At 34.9% G+C, this 17,094-nt stretch overlaps 1 protein-coding gene across 20 annotated transcripts in view; it reads left to right on the top strand.

Moving 5' to 3' along the window:
* Positions 1-17,094, top strand: part of MYT1L (myelin transcription factor 1 like) — a 578,669-nt gene that overhangs the window by 276,063 nt on the left and 285,512 nt on the right. For all 20 annotated transcript variants that reach the window (XM_037812732.1, XM_037812728.1, XM_037812736.1 and 17 more), the window contains one exon: positions 6,453-6,599. The gene's annotated coding sequence lies outside the window, so the exon portion shown is untranslated. The remainder of the gene's footprint in view (positions 1-6,452; positions 6,600-17,094) is intronic.

Here is a 17,094-nt window from a genome sequence, read left to right as displayed (position 1 = left end):
AGTTTCTGCACCTCAAAGGAATTTCTCAAAAAGGTAAAGAGGCAGCCAACTCAATGGGAAAAAATTTTTGGAAACCATGTATCTGACAAAAGACTGATATCTTGCATATATAAAGAAATCCTACAACTCAATGACAATAGTACAGACAGCCCAATTATAAAATGGGCAAAAGATATGAAAAGACAGTTCTATGAAGAGGAAATACAAATGGCCAAGAAACACATGAAAAAATGTTCAGCTTCACTAGCTATTAGAGAGATGCAAATTAAGACCACAATGAGATACCATCTAACACCGGTTAGAATGGCTGACATTAAAAAAAACAGGAAACTACAAATGCTGGAGGGGATGTGGAGAAATTGGAATTCTTATTCATTGTTGGTGGGACTGTATAATGGTTCAGCCACTCTGGAAGTCAGTCTGGCAGTTCCTTAGAAAACTAGATATAGAGCTACCATTCGATCCAGCGATTGCACTTCTCGGTATATACCCGGAAGATCGGAAAGCAGTGACACGAACAGATATCTGCACGCCAATGTTCATAGCAGCATTATTCACAATTGCCAAGAGATGGAAACAACCCAAATGTCCTTCAACAGATGAGTGGATAAATAAAATGTGGTATATACACACGATGGAATACTACGCGGCAGTAAGAAGGAACGATCTGGTGAAACATATGACAACATGGATGAACCTTGAAGTCATAATGCTGAGCGAAATAAGCCAGGCACAAAAAGAGAAATATTATATGCTACCACTAATGTGAACTTTGAAAAATGTAAAACAAATGGTTTATAATGTAGAATGTAGGGGAACTAGCAGTAGAGAGCAATTAAGGAAGGGGGAACAATAATCCAAGAAGAACAGATAAGCTATTTAAAGTTCTGGAGATGCCCAGAAATGACTATGGTCTGTTAATTTCTGATGGATATAGTAGGAACAAGTTCACAGAAATGTTGCTATATTATGTAACTTTCTTGGGGTAAAGTAGGAACATGTTGGAAGTTAAGCAGTTATCTTAGGTTAGTTGTCTTTTTCTTACCCCCTTGTTATGGTCTCTTTGAAATGTTCTTTTATTGTATGTTTGTTTTCTTTTTAACTTTTTTTTTCATACAGTTGATTTAAAAAAGAAGGGAAAGTTAAAAAAAAAAAAAAAAAGAAAAACAAGGAAAAAAAAAAAAGATGTAGTGCCCCCTTGAGGAGCCTGTGGAGAATGCAGGGGTATTCGCCTACCCCACCTCCATGGTTGCTAACATGACCACAGACATAGGGGACTGGTGGTTTGATGGGTTGAGCCCTCTACCATAAGTTTTACCCTTGGGAAGACGGTTGCTGCAAAGGAGAGGCTAGGCCTCCCTATATTTGTGCCTAAGAGTCGCCTCCTGAATGCCTCTTTGTTGCTCAGATGTGGCCCTCTCTCTCTGGCTAAGCCAACTTTAAAGGTGAAATCACTGCCCTCCCCCCTACGTGGGATCAGACACCCAGGCGAGTGAATCTCCCTGGCAACGTGGAATATGACTCCCGCGGAGGAATGTAGACCCGGCATCGTGGGACAGAGAACATCTTCTTGACCAAAAGGGGGATGTGAAAGGAAATGAAATAAGCTTCAGTGGCAGAGAGATTCCAAAACGAGCCGAGAGATCACTCTGGTGGGCACTCTTACGCACACTTTAGACAACCCTTTTTAGGTTCTAAAGAATTGGGGTAGCTGGTGGTGGATACCTGAAACTATCAAACTACAACCCAGAACCCATGAATCTCGAAGACAGTTGTATAAATATGTAGCTTATGAGGGGTGACAATGGGATTGGGAAAGCCATAAGGACCACACTCCACTTTGTCTAGTTTATGGATGGATGAGTAGAAAAATAGGGGAAGGAAACAAACAGACAAAGGTACCCAGTGTTCTTTTTTACTTCAATTGCTCTTTTTCACTCTAATTATTATTCTTGTTATTTTTGTGTGTGTGCTAATGAAGGTGTCAGGGATTGATTTAGGTGATGAATGTACAACTATGTAATGGTACTGTAAACAATCGAAAGTACAATTTGTTTTGTAAAAAAAAAAAAAAAAAAGATTTCAATTTCGCATTGAAAAGGATAGTACAGATTTGTTCATTCTGACTTCACTTTAAAGAACTTATAAGAAAGATAATTCAGTTTTATTATCTCCAGGTAAAATGTTCCCACCACTCTATGCTAATGTCATGAATAAATGTTCAAAAAGGAAGTAGCATCTCCTTTTGACACTCACTTACATTATGAGGCCAGGGATAGCGTGGATGCAGCCGTCACCTATCTGCTAAGCCTAGGAAATCTTTTTTTCAGAACAGAAGAGTAAGTCTGTTTGGTTCATTTCAGTATTCGATGACACCACAGCTCCCTTTTGAGGGAGAGCAGGCTGGGTGTATTCATGAAGTTAGCTGTCTTCCTCCCACCCTTAAACACCAGATGTGGATCTGCTGTCTGTGTGTTTAATATCAACTGTGATTAAACTTATTTATGCTTCAATTCATATTCCAATTGAAGGTAGTAAGTTCTTTAGAGTTTTTACTTCTGTATGAGTTAATACCTACTTCTGTTCATCTTCGATCACATTTAAATATTAAGGGAATACAGGACAGAAACTTACCATACTTCAAACAAGACTCAGACTTTTTGGCCATTTGGCCTGAGATAAATCTCTGCAGCTTATTTGAAAAGAAAAGGAATAATTTTCTGATCTTTCTTACTCACAAAAGGGATTACGATAATCACATTATAATAATGCGTTTAAAAGCATTTTGAAAAATCTAAATATGCCATTTTTGCTCTTATTATTTCCCCAGTGTTAGAAAAAGAATTAATTGAAAATAATTTTTACCTAATGAATTTGTGTTCATTCATTTGTGTATTCATTCAACTTACATTTTATTGAGCATCTACTATGTGCCTGGCACAATTCCAGACTCTTGATATTTGGAAATCAGAGAGCAACATCTCTACCATAATGAGTTTTATTATTTTGGTGTTGTAAGAAAAAAATAAATTCAAATACAAATAAATATACGATCCATAAAGGATAATTGAACTCCATCAAAATTAAACCTTCTTGCTCTACAAAAGAACGTAGTAGGCAATAAAAAGGCAAACAATAGATTGGGGAAAATATTTGCAAAACCACAAATCCAACATAGGATTGGTATCTATGATATACAAAGAACTCTCAAAATTCAACGGTAAAAAAAAAAATCCAATTAGAAAATGGGCAAAGATATGAACAGACATTTCCACAGATGGCAAAGAAGCACATGAAAAGATGTTCAAATTCATTAGCCACTAGGGAAAGGAAAATTTAAAACTCTAATGAGATATTGAATATTAGATATCAAAACTATGTACCTATCAGAATGGCTAAAATAACAAATGGTAACAACACCAACTTTTGGCAAGGATACAGAGGAACTAGCTTGCTTACACATTGTTAGTGGAAATGTAAAATGGTATAACCTCTCTGGAAAACAACTTGTTAGTTTAAAAACTAAACTAAACATACAATTACCATATAACTCAGCAATTGTACTTGAGCATTTATTCCAATAAATGTAAATTTGTTTGCCAAAAAAACCTATGCACAAATGTTCATAGCAGCTTATTATTCATATAGGCATAAACCCAAATAACCCAAATGTCCTTCAGTGGGTGAATAGTTAAACCAATTGTCATATCCATACCATGGAACACTACACAGTTATACTAAGGAATGGACTACTGAGACGTGCAACAACCTGAATTAATCTCTACAGAATTATGCTGAGTGAGAAAAGCCAATCTCAAAGATTATATACTGCATTATTCCATCTATAAAACATTCTTAAAACAACAAAATTATAGAAATGAAGAACAGATTAATGGTTACCAGGGAGTAAGGATGGGGAATGGGGGCAAGGAACTGGGTGTAGATATAAAAGGGCAACAAGAGGGATCATGGTGATGATGTAAACACTCTGTATCTTGACTATGGCACTGGATACATGAACCTACGCTTGTGATAAAATAGCATAGAATTAATGCACACACAAATGAGTACAAGCACAACCAGGGAAATCTGAACATGATTGGTGGAAACTATAAATGCCAATATTCTGGTTGTGATAATGTACTATATTTTGCATGAGATCTCAATATTATTTCTTACAACTTTATATGAATCTACAATTATCTCAAAACAAAAAGTTTAAAACAAAACAAAATAAATGTATAGCATAATTTCATATTATGATAAGTGCCATAAAGAAAATCCCACAGATTCTCATCTATGAAACTGGAAGAGACTGGAAGAGTAGTGGATGATTGGGAAGGTATAAGTGAAGCTTTAGCCAAGGACAGAAGTGTGAGTGAACTCTCACTTGGTTATTGTTATTTGTGTTCGGAAACCAATCTACCTGCTAAACACCCCATTTATAATAGCTCATTCTGGGAATTCCAGTAAAAATTATCACTAGCACATTTGTGACAGAAAACTCTAAGCACCCCAAACCGAAGTGGTCTATTCCTTCAGATTGCTCCTAAATAATTGGGAAAAGATGAAGTTTTGTAAGATCATGTCACTGAAAGGACTCGTTAATCAATGATTCTGGTGATTCCATCTATAAAGTGGACATTTTATTAAAAGAATAATCAGCTCAGTCCATTTCATTGTATTTTTTATTCTGATTTTAAGAAATTTAGCCCAGTTTCTATGTTATATACCAGTTATCGTAAATCAGAATATGGATAGAATATTTAGTAAGAAACATGAAACACCCTTTACAGACATTTAGCCTATAGTCCATTTATCCATGAGTGTTTTCATCTTTATCACATAAACATCACAGACTGAAAGTGCACCTTGGAGCAGAAGTATTGCATGTAAAAGTTGCTCTAATTTTTCTGTTCCTAAAGAGGAGAGCCTTTTATTTGTGAAAGTGTACCCTACCTAGCTCCTGGTGAGGGCACGGGAACCAGGAAACGAGCTGAGTCATCCTGTCACCTGAGGGTGTGATATTTAAAGAACAGTCTCTGTGAAAGGCAAAACGTTTCACAAGGGAAATGAAAATGGCACTTTTCAACAGTCTGACTTGTCAATGTGCATTGAGAAGAGAGGGAGCTCACCAAATAAAGCCTTTCATTCTGTAACAAAATTCTGTTTTATAAATGCTATCCCTTTAATGAAAAATCTGTCCTTTTGCTGACTCTTTTCAGACATATCTGCTGTCAAGGGCCTATAGCCAACTCCAACAGGGCGTGGGCCTGATGATCTATAGGTCTTTCTCCCTTCTATCTTCCATGAACCATGAGAAATAAGAAAACACTTTTCCCAGTGTGATGATGAACCACGTAATGAACGTATAGAATGTTATAAAGTGGTTAAAAAGTGATAAGGGTGAATTTCTAGGATTACCAGAAGAATAAGTCATTGTATAAATTAACTGAATAATATTTTACTAAAGTTTGAGTTTTTAACAAAGTGTTGGCCATATATCAAATGGAGCAGCTTTGATCATTAATTAAGATCCTGTCCTATTAGTGTATCCTCAGTTAATCAATTTGCATTATGTTGGTTCATTTATAAGATTTGCTTAAATTTTTCTAATTGGTGTTCTTCATATGCTAAAATAATTTTCCTACATTTTCATAACACCACTGTATTGAATGCCTTCCGAATGATTCTTAGCAAATTTTCTAAGAAAATAACTCAGAACATATTAAAAATAATTGTGCCCACTACATAAATATTAATCATAGGAGATTATGCATGAAATTCATTGTAAACACTGTATTTTTGGTGTTGCTTTACTGTAATACCAAATAAGAAATTTAAAATTACTACTTAAAATGCTGCATTTTGTTTCTGTTTTTATTTAGCAAATAAAATGCTCTTGTAAGATCTTTTAGATGTAAATGACTGCAGTTTATTTACTGTTTTTTGAACTGAGAAGGACAAAAATAAAAACACATGCTATTAATGATATAAACTGCATAATACTTGTACAAATATATATGCTTCCCAGTACTGTTCACTTGAATTAGTCTCTAAATGTTCATACTTTCTTAATACTTTCTAGAGTCAATCACAAAATAATTCTTTCATATAGTTTTATGCAAATATGTTTATAATTTTCTGTAATTTTTACATTACATGCAGTAATTAAACAATTTTAGTAATTCTAGTGATTTTCTAAAGGGGTTTTTCTATAAGGAATCATTTATAAAATCAGTTGGTTGCCATATGAAGTGGTTATCCCATTGTCCCTCCCAGATTTATCTCCATGTGTCTGTGTAGCCTGGCTCTTATTACCTTCTCCCTGCAAGTGCATTAAAAACAAGCAAACAAATCAAAGCCCTCCTGATAACCATATCCCTCATGTAGAATTTTTTGCTTCATTATGAATATAAACCTCATTACTTTGCTTTTTTATTATTCTCTAGAGTGACCACATCTGGTGGAAGAAGGAAAAAAAAATGTAGTTATTGAATTCAGCCAAGTGTTTGCGTCTCAAATTATCAACAAAATTCTGTCAAGAAAGGTTCCAGTTGGTCGTGCAAACATGTGGATATCCAAGGAGCCACATAAAGGTAATGATTCTATACCATATTTTATGCTTTACTTGCAGGCAAAGGTTTTTGCATACTTACCTAAAAAAGCATGAAGCTAAGTTTGTGAATGAAGGTTTTTTAGTTTGATAAAGAAAATAACATCCTTTAATTTGAATAAATTCAATATAAAATCAGAATTTATAATCTGCTGCTAAAATTAGACTCAAGTAGTCTTCTATCATCAAATTACAAACTTTACCCAAAAAATAATTTATAATCATATTACTAGGTCTTATTTATCCTTGGGCAGTTGTACAGATACTCCTTTGTACTAAGCTCCTTTAAAATCAGATCACTAGTTCCGCTATTAATTCTATTTAGGGACGTTTTATCTTTAACGAAATTAAGCAGATCTTTAATTAGGGTTTAATTTACCTTGCCGAAGGTTCCCATAAGTTGTTGTTAATTACTGTTGATAAACCTCCCTCAGTGTCACTGTGGATCTTAAGAGCTGTGCTCCTTGAACAACTTTAAGTTGTGGCTAACTTTCTTAATCAGAAAGAAACAGAAGTTTGCCTAATTTTCACTAATGAATTTCCATATCCAATTTGGGCATGTACAATTACCTTAAATATTCATTTATCAGTTTGAAAAAAAATCAGATGTTATTACTTAATTTTTCTGAACCTGGTCTGTGAGCAATAAAGCATTTATTCAAGAATGCTAACTAGAAAACTTTTCCAAAATCTGCCCTGAGATAAAGAGGTGGTTTCTTTTTTATTTCTTAAAACTGAGCTTTTAAAAGGCTTTTTTTTTTTTCTCTAGCAGTAATTCCTCAGGTAAAAAGCCAACTATGGTATGGAATATTCAACATACTCTGCCAATAAAGGTAAACTTTTCTAGCATTCAAGAGTTCATTATGCAGAATGAGAGGCTGGAAGATACAAAATACAAAATCTTAGTTCTTATGGTACATCATTCAAGACCACAGTCAGTATTAACACTATAGAGAGGCATCATATGCTTGAAAACATGATTAATCATCCTGTTGTGTGAATTTGTATATAATAAAACCTATCCTGACTGAGCCCTACTATTCTGCAGCACTGGGCAAGCACTTAAACCCTCCTACAACTCTGCCAATATGTGTGATTATTATTTCCACTTTAGAGGTCAGGAAAGCAAAGATCAGAGAGTTTAAGTGACTATCCTAAAATGACATAATTGATAAATAGTCAGAACAGTGTTTGAACCAGCCTTCTACTGGTCCATACCAAGATGGAAAGGAACTTTGTTTGGGATCCAGTTTCATAACAAATCACTAATTCCAAGTAGCCTTCAAATGTCAAATGATCAATTCCAGTCTATTTCCAAGCCTAATAAAAATATTCAAAAGTTAGCATTAGAATATGACATGAGAAAAAAAATCAAACAAAAGGCTTTGTAGACCGTACCCTTTACTGTCACAGGAACCAAAGAATAAATGTGGGTATCCATAATTTATTCATCAGTTTCTTATTCTTTCAACAATATTGAATACATATTTTTTGCATGGAACTCTTCTAGGTTCTGAAGGTATATAAATGAATGAGACTTTATAAATTGAACAAACATGAGGTGTGGCAAGAACCATGAAAATGGCAAGGTTGTATGTTTCTTCCTTCAGTGCAAACCCATGTCTTATGCCTTTCTGTATTCTCAGAGCTAAGCATATTTTCCTGGTCTATATTAAGTGTTCAGAACCTACTGATTGAATCAACCACCATCTGTGTAAGATGGTTTATGAGGACACAGAAGAGATCGTAGCTATGATTAGAGAGGTCAAAGAGGGCTTTGCAAAGGAACTGACCCCAGAACTAGTTATTGCTAAGGTTAGTTCATCAGATGGATAAATTTGGGAATGACTTACTAAGTAGGAGAAAATTACAAAACCCAAAGACACTCAGCATGTTCAGCTCTATACTAGGACAAAGGAATTAACCTCATCTGACTTAAGTTTCATGTTTGTAAAATGAGTATGTGTACTGTATGATTTCTATGGTCCACAGAAGGCTTGATGTTTATGATTCTATTTCATTACTGTTTCAAATGGAATGTATAACTAACAGAAAATTCCACTATAAGAATTTGTATAACTTTTCTCAACCCCAGAAATCGATTACTAACTCCTTTCACTCATCTGTTAAGCACCCTTTCTACCCCTTATACCCAACATTATTGTATTCAACTTTCTGGACTCTATTTTAGTTGCCATGGTATAGTTTTTCTAACTGTACGTTCTCAGGACTGGTCTTCTGCTAATCCTAACCTTTGGACTACCATTCAGATTCAAAAATTCTCAGATGGAAGGGCCTTTAGTACCCACGACCCTTGCTAAGCAGCAGATGTTGCATACAACCTAAATCCTGCTGCCTTCAACAACTCTTAGTTCTTCCTATCTTGTGATTTTTCCAATCCCCAAGTGTCATATTTTCTGGATTCCATAACAGCTAGATTCCTTTAGCATCACCAGTTAAGAAGAACTTGTGGGCTTGCTCTTGTTGGAGAAATAAAATGTCATAGAACAAGATTTAGATTTAGGGCATTTTTTTGTCCTAGCATGTCCCAATTAGCTACTGTGATTGCTGAGCCATGAACACCTGTGGCGTCTCTGCAGCTGGCACTCTAGGAAATCCAATTTCCTCTGAACTAGAGCCCAAAGAGAAAATCACACTCTGCATTCAATTTCCATGCTAAAGACTTTACTTAAAATAAAATCAATATCTGTTTCCCAAAAAATTTTGTGAATTGTATTCTGAGTGATGACTATTTTAAAGAAAAGTGCATCATGTGTCCAGAAGGAGAAATCAATCTGCTGAAATAGGTCCAACTTTATAAATTTAAATTCTTTGACCCTTCAAAAAGAATTTATTTAAAACCAACTAACAAATACCATTAGATTGTAGTCCTGGCATTGCCAATAACTATGCATGTGAGAAAATCCCTTCTAAGGCTATTTCTCTTTCTGTAAAGATAACAGAGCTATATGAAGGTCAAATGCGATGTATTACATGAAACTAACGTAACTGCAAATGATAATGTTAATAGCTAAACATTTAATGAGTATCCACTATGTAATAAGCTTAGTTCTAAAAGTGTCGTTCAACGTATTTCACTTAGTCCTCGAAAAAACCCTTCAAAGTTGGTACTATTTTTATCATATTCTTATCTGTAATTTATATTAGAGCAAACTAACATAAAGAGAAGTTAAATAATTTGTCTAACATTACACAGTTAGTAAATGACACAGATGGGATCTAAACCTACATAGACCTTTTAATTCCGAGTCAGTTGTTAAAACACTGTAAACTGCCTCTAATCTATCTACAGAGCCCTATGCAGATATTACATATTATTATTGTTGCATCTATTTCACGTATATTTATAAGATATATTCTTCATGTGTATATATATGTATTGTGTATGTGTGTGTTTATGTGTGTAAACACACACAAAGAATTTGTAAAACTGGTAGATGGCCTACTAAATCCAATTGTTTTGCTTAATGGTGCAAATGTTATTAATATAACTTTGAAGTTCATCACTCTCATACTTCGTACCCCAGATAACAATAATCTTGAGTTATATTTTGTCAGCATATTTCCTAACTCATGGAAGAACACTTCCCAATTGTTTTCAATGATTTATTTCTAATACTCAAGTAATTTTTGTGACTTTTGTGACTCTCCATTATAACAATATTTATTAAATTATTATGTTATAAAATATTACACATGGTAAAAATAAATAAAAGTGTTTGGACTTTTATTTTTCCTGAATTTAGTTTAGGAATTAGTAGCAATTTACATTTTGCATGACTTGGCATTATCAAAGTTATGAGCCACCAATCTTTTGGAAAGTAGGATACCAAATTGCTGATCCCTGTTCTACCCTAGAGTGTGGTAGAAACTGGAAATCATGAAATTTCTTTCCTCCCAGTTGAGAACTCAGCTTAAGACAGTGGGAATTTTGATCAAAGCAAAGTTGGGAAGGAGGGCAAAGTCATTTGAGACCAAGGATCATTTGTGGTGAATGGCCAATCTAATTGGGACCCGTACCTGGTAAAGGTATTTAGAAAGCAAGAGGCCACCTGAGGGGGATGGCAGGGAGAAAGATCACCAGAAACTCAACTCTTTGTTTTGCTGAAGGTTCTGCTGGCAATGAGTGGAGTCAACTTCCTGAGCACCTTTTGTGTGCCACAAATTACTCATGCTTATCGTGGGTGGCTGTATGACTTTGGGAGTTCTTCAACATTGCCATAATTCCCCACAGTTCCATGAAAGCTTCCGGGTTACTTGAGTTTTCCATACACTAATGTCAGAACATGGTTACCCTTTCCTCTTACTTCCCCTTGCAGTAGAACTAGGGGAACTTCCAAATCTGAAGATACCAAGAGAGAATAACTTTTTTTGCTGACATTACACATTCAGATTCAGAGAAATCTCAAATCAGTTCCTGACCCCACCATCATTATTTTATAAGTTTTAGTGGGGAAAAAAAAAAAAAAACCTTGAAGATAGTGAAGTATGCTAAAGTACTTCCTGAGATTACTGGTACAATTGTTTTGAACATCAGTCCATGAATCATCAATTTCTCAAAAAAATTAAAACAAAGACACTTACTAAACAAGTACTCTGGGCAAGGTATTTGGCTTAGTGCTGTGGTCTCTGCCTTCCACTAGTTTACAGCCTAAGGTCTGACAGTTTACTATGGATGGCCCCATACAGAACAGGAATCTTGCAAATTCCCCATAGAAATTTTGCCTGTTAAAAATCTTTGGTAAGAAAATTGTATCCTGTAGTCTTTGCTGGGAGATTTTATTCTGGTTTAAGCTAAATACTGACTTTGTTTACCGCTTTCATTTTTCCTCCCTAATAATGGTTTATGTCTTTTCCTTGGGTCTTAATTTTTGTTTGACAGAAAAATGGTGTACCATCTTTTTATAAGATCTAGTGTAACTATGTTTACAGAAGTACATTTGCCTAAATAACTAGTAACATCTTGCATTTAAGCTAAACCTCTTTTTTAATGTCAGCAGTCACTTTTGTATATAGTTGGGTGAATTTTTGATATCATAAAAATGTACTGTGTTGAACTTTTAATTTTCCTTCCAAACAAGGAAACCATGTAAAATGATTCAATATGCTAAACTTTGTGTAATATATCTGTCAAAAGAATTCTAATGTTTAATGATGCATACTCTTTCTCCCCACACATCTAGGAGAATTTTCTATAGCCATACTCCATACAAAGTTCTAGAATGGCCATTGGAGGTAAAATGCTTCTTTTGGGGGAGAAAGGCAATAATTTTAGGTGCACTGTTTTCCTCAGCCTTATGGACATATTCTAAGTTGACTTGGATAAAAGTAGTACTAGCTCTTAACTTATAGGTAGCTTTCATGAATAATTTAAATCCAATGTAAACTTTTTAGATGGAAATAAGCAGACATTTGCTAAAGTTTAATTTATAACATATTTAGGACCTGAAAGGGGTGTTAAATTTAAAAGTAGATAAAGAGAAATGAAATGAATAAATCTTCCCCTATCAAAAGCACTTCCAAAATAATGTAAAAAGATGAAAATGTTAGTGCATGGTTGCTTTGGGTTGCACTATAAAACAAACAAATAATCAAGAAACAAGCCCCTTATAGCAGAAAAGAGAGGACTTAGTGACTTATTAACATATTAAATTTAACACATAAAATATATTAACTAAAAATGGGCAGACACTATGGAAAGAGATTTCAGAGGAGTTATAAATGACTTTTACATTAGAAAAGATGCTGAACATCATTAACATCATAATTTAAATTAAAACTACAATGTCACAGCATTATTTACCCATCAGCTGACAACAGTTAAAAGGTTGATGGTGACACTATTAGTAAGAGTGGAATTGTAATTGGTCCTACCTTTATAGAGGGCAATTTTGTAATGTAAGTGAAATTAATAACAAATATGCCCTTTGTACTAGCAAGTCCATTTCTAGATATTTAGCAATTAAATATTCACACACATTTGAGCAAAGTTGAATTTACTAAACTATAGTGTAGCAGTTAAGAGCATAGCCTCTGACATCACACTACATGAGAGCGAATCCTACTTTTACCCCTAACTACCTGCATAACTTTGGGCAAATTATTTGACCTGCATATTCCTCAGTTTCCTTTTTTGTGTATCAGGAATAATCATTATTAATACCTAACTTAAAGCATTGGCGTAATGATTAAATGAATCAAAATGGCATTCATCTCATAGTAAACAATTTAGAAGTACTGGCTGTTTCTTAATTGCGTTCATTGTAAAACTTGTTTGTAAGAGCAAGCTTTTGAAAACAAATATTCATCAATAGGACACTGGTTAAATAAATTAAATTATAGTCATGCAGTGGAGCACAATTTTTTTTTTAATGAGGTAGCGATATGGACCTAGCCCAAGATAAATTGTTAAATGAAAAATTGCAGGGTGCAAAACTACATGTGTAGTGTTATAATTTGCATATTTTAAAAGCATGTTTATACATACATGCTTGTCTGGGAAGGGTACACAAGAAACTGGGAACAGTGATTTCCTCAGCAAAATAACTAGATGAATTAGACGGCCGGGGGACAGGGAGGTGGGAGGAAGAATTTCTTTTCACGGTATATATTGTGGTAACTTTAAAATGTGCATGTTTTCACATATTCCTCTTTAAAACTAATTGTTTATGTTTGTATTCACCAAATATTCCTGGAGAGATTATGTGCAAGTCACTGTGTTAAGTCTACAAAGGGTACCAAAAAGATACAAGGTGACTGTGACCCTGGAAGAGCTAACAGTCCTGTGGCAAGTTAAGACACTTTCCCTAAAATTGTTGACAAAAATAGATGAGGGAAGGATTCATGGAAAGGAATGGGTGAAGTGTCACCAATGCCAAGCACAGAAAAATAACCTTGAGAAGGAGAAAGGTTTCCTGGAGATCCAAGTGTTTCAAATAAATTTGATAGAGTAGAGGAGAGATTTTCTTTGCGCATGAGCAAAGTTATTAAGAAAACATACATTTATTTGGAAAAAAAAAAAAATCTAAAAACAATTTTGCTACTGCTAGTGCATACATAGTGCTACTATATGAGCAAGGGACAGAGTATGACAGGGACAGGTAGTTGCTGGGAATTTATTTGAAACACTTTGCCTGCTTTCCTAAAAAAGAATTTAAAAATATGGGGTAGATGGGGAAAGATGATTCCATCCACGTGATACGGGGCCACTCATTTTATTTTTCTAATACTATGTAATCTTGGGGCAGGTGGGTGGTTTTTGCCAGTGATCTCTGAATTATTCAGATTACTTGAAGATAGCTGGCATAATGTCCCGCTGCTCCGCTCTGTAGGGGGTGCTCCCCCCAGCACCTTTCTCACCCTCTGCAAGAGAGTCTGCTGTTTCAGCACTTTAAGAAAGGGCAGGTAAAATCAATCTTTGCAAAGCAGTCTGCCTACTAGAAGCCTGCCCCAGAAATTGCCATATATGCATCAGTGATTGATGAGGCTAATCTTCCCATCGTTTCATGGGAGATTTACATGCATGACTCTCATTAATGTTAATGGAAGTTTCTTGCATAAATCTCACATGAGAAGAAGGTAAGAAAAATCCGAGTTTTCTTTGATTTTTTCATGGATTTTCTTGCTCAAGACTTCATTCTTTCAGTCTTGGGGCTGGCTTCGGTGTATTAACACGTTTTGCACTTAAGCTGCTGGCTCTCTTCATTTACATGGAAATGGACCATAAATGGGGTTCTGAACTTACATGTTTGAACACCTCCTACTTGTGCCATCATCCTTGCAAATTCAGATATCCAATTAGGGCAACTGATCCAACAAATTTCCATGTGTCACTTCTGCCTGCTGTGAATGTCATTCTGTTCAGTGATAACAGGGCTTGCATCCCAAAATAGAGATGGGGGTAGAGGGATAAGAACATTGAGTCTTTGTGAACTGAATTATTTTTAACATGACTGCAGATACTAATTCTTTTAAAGTGTTGGCCTATATATGAAGCTAGAATTTGGTTTAGGGCAAGGAAGGCTAGATTTGTCCCCTGTCACTCAATCACCATCCATCCCCAAAGTCTATTAACTATGGATCCATTTATAATATTAATGCAAATATTTAGAGGAGAGCTAAAGAAGACTCTAAGAGGATATCTGAAAATGCCAAACATAGGCTTAATTTCACCCTACACCTAAGATGGAAGACTCCACGTTTTCCAAAAGTCTGGTTAAATAGATTTTTTTTTTTTATTATTTTAAGTGCATATCATTTGCCCATTATATCATACCACAGAGTTTTTGAGTGTTTGTTGCAGGGAGTTAGGAGGTGGTTGTAGGGAGGGAATTTGAGGTTTGATATAAGTACACTATCTTTGTATTTGCAATTTCATAAATTATATGGCTGCTGATGAAAATTTTCCCTGATAATTTCATGTACATCTAATTCTGATTGAGAATGATTAATACTGTATATTATGATATAAAGGCCGTTTAATTGCAACTTAAATTGTGTAATAATTTATAGACAGATATTAGCATTAGATATTGTCTTCCCATTGTATATGCCCATATGCATGCATAAGAACCCTTATCTGAGTATGACAAGATAGGTTAATAGAGGATGTATTTATATTAGTAGAAAAAAAAAGATCTTAAAAGAATCACTTTAAAAATCTCATTCAGGAAGCCAATACTTTGATTAGTTAAATTAAAAATGGAAGAAAATGTACCTTTTCTGAGCTTTTCTCATTAATCCTTTTTCTAGGAAAAAAAAAATCTGTTTCGATTAAATCAATCTCTGTGAATAAAAACGATAAAAATTGTGTCTTATTTCCTAAGCAATCAAAGTCTCCTTTAGTCAAATTTTGGACTTAACTTTAATAGAGGTGATTTTATATTAATATTAATTTTAATCTTTATATTGATAATTTGATAAATTTTTTCTTGTCCATATTCATACATTTTTTCCTTCAGTGCATATTATTGAGCAGCAACTAAGTGATGGTCATTGTTCTAGTTACTGGTGACACAACAAAGAACAAAACAGACAAAAATCCCATCCCTGCCCTTATTGAGCTTATCATCCAGGAAGAGAAGAAAGGCAATAAAAATACTAAAATAAAATATATAGTATGTCAGGTAGTAGTAAAAGATTATGAAGACATTGATCACACAACTCTCTTGAGGAGTTCTGAAGTAAATGGGGAGTAAACAAGTGAAATAGTATCTGGAATATAGCTGGGTTGATAGAACTTTTTTGTCGTGGGAGAAATAGCACTAGGTTTTGTAAGCTTTGAATAATTTAATTAATTTAACAAACACGTTATTTATTCCTCAGAACAAAGCTATTAAATGCTTAAGACTGTTGTTCCCACTTTAAGAATTAGAACCATGAAGCAAAGAGAGACAACGTAACTTCTTCATGGACACAGGGATAGAGGGCAGTAGTGAGATTTAACACAGGCATTCTGGCTCCAAAGGCCAAGCTCCTAACTGCTCTTCATTATTTCCCTATGCTGATTTTCTAGAGTGATCCAGTAAACAAGGGAGAGATAATGGTGTAGGAGAAAGAAGAGAGAATTGTTGGAGTGATATCCTTGAGAAGAGGAAATTAGAAGGAATCTTTTGTACGGGGAAGGGGCTTGCCCTTAACAAAACAAGGTCTGTTCATTCACAGTTAAAAGCAAAAAAAAAAAAAAAAAGTGGCAAAAATAGGTAGAGATGGGTGATGGGAGCTTGTGGAAGTTCTCTTCTAATTGTTTCTGTTTTCTTGTTGAAATAGAAAGAAAGGCCATCAACTAAGAATGAGGAGAGAAGAGGAGGGATTAGAGTGTAGATGAGAGAGGTGTGAAAGAAGTGAAAGAATGAGGGGACCAGAAAAATGTTGTATCTCCAGGAGGCACTAAAGACCTATTCAAGACTCACGATCATACTTTTAAAGTAAGAACGGACCGTGGTTGTCTGTTTTCTTAGAGCCACACTCAGCTGAGGGTACAGACATACAGTAGCCTGAGGATTGGATTTATTTTTCAAAAGAATAAATTTAAATGAGAGGTGGTCAAGGCGTTTTATGAGTTAGGAAGGAAGTGATAACATGAGGATGGTGAGAATCAGTGAAAACAATGGTAGCCCCTGTGTAGTTACTCAAAGAATTTTTGGAGCTGGGTCTAGAGGGAGAAATATGGAAAGATAAAAGGCTGGAGTGAGAGAGTTGGGTGTTTGAATCTGAGATAGTGAAAGGTTAGAGTCATTGGTAATGGAAAGTTTAGGGTGTGATTATGAGAGTAAGTGGCTGAGGCAAGGAAAAAAAAAAACTGGTCAAGGAACCAAGAGGCCAGTGTTTTGGAAGGATCATTGACATAGATATAGAACCTCTCAGAAATATTTCAGGAATAGTTTGGGAGAGAATACCAGTGAGCTAGGAGCGAAAATCCTCAAGGAATGAGAGTTAGGATCCTGGGATCTGGGTAC

Source organism: Choloepus didactylus, chromosome 20 (genome assembly GCF_015220235.1).
Source record: "Choloepus didactylus isolate mChoDid1 chromosome 20, mChoDid1.pri, whole genome shotgun sequence".
Lineage (NCBI taxonomy): Eukaryota > Metazoa > Chordata > Mammalia > Pilosa > Megalonychidae > Choloepus > Choloepus didactylus.
The sequence above is the reverse complement of the archived record's forward strand: the minus strand, read 5'-3'. Positions and strand labels throughout refer to the sequence as shown.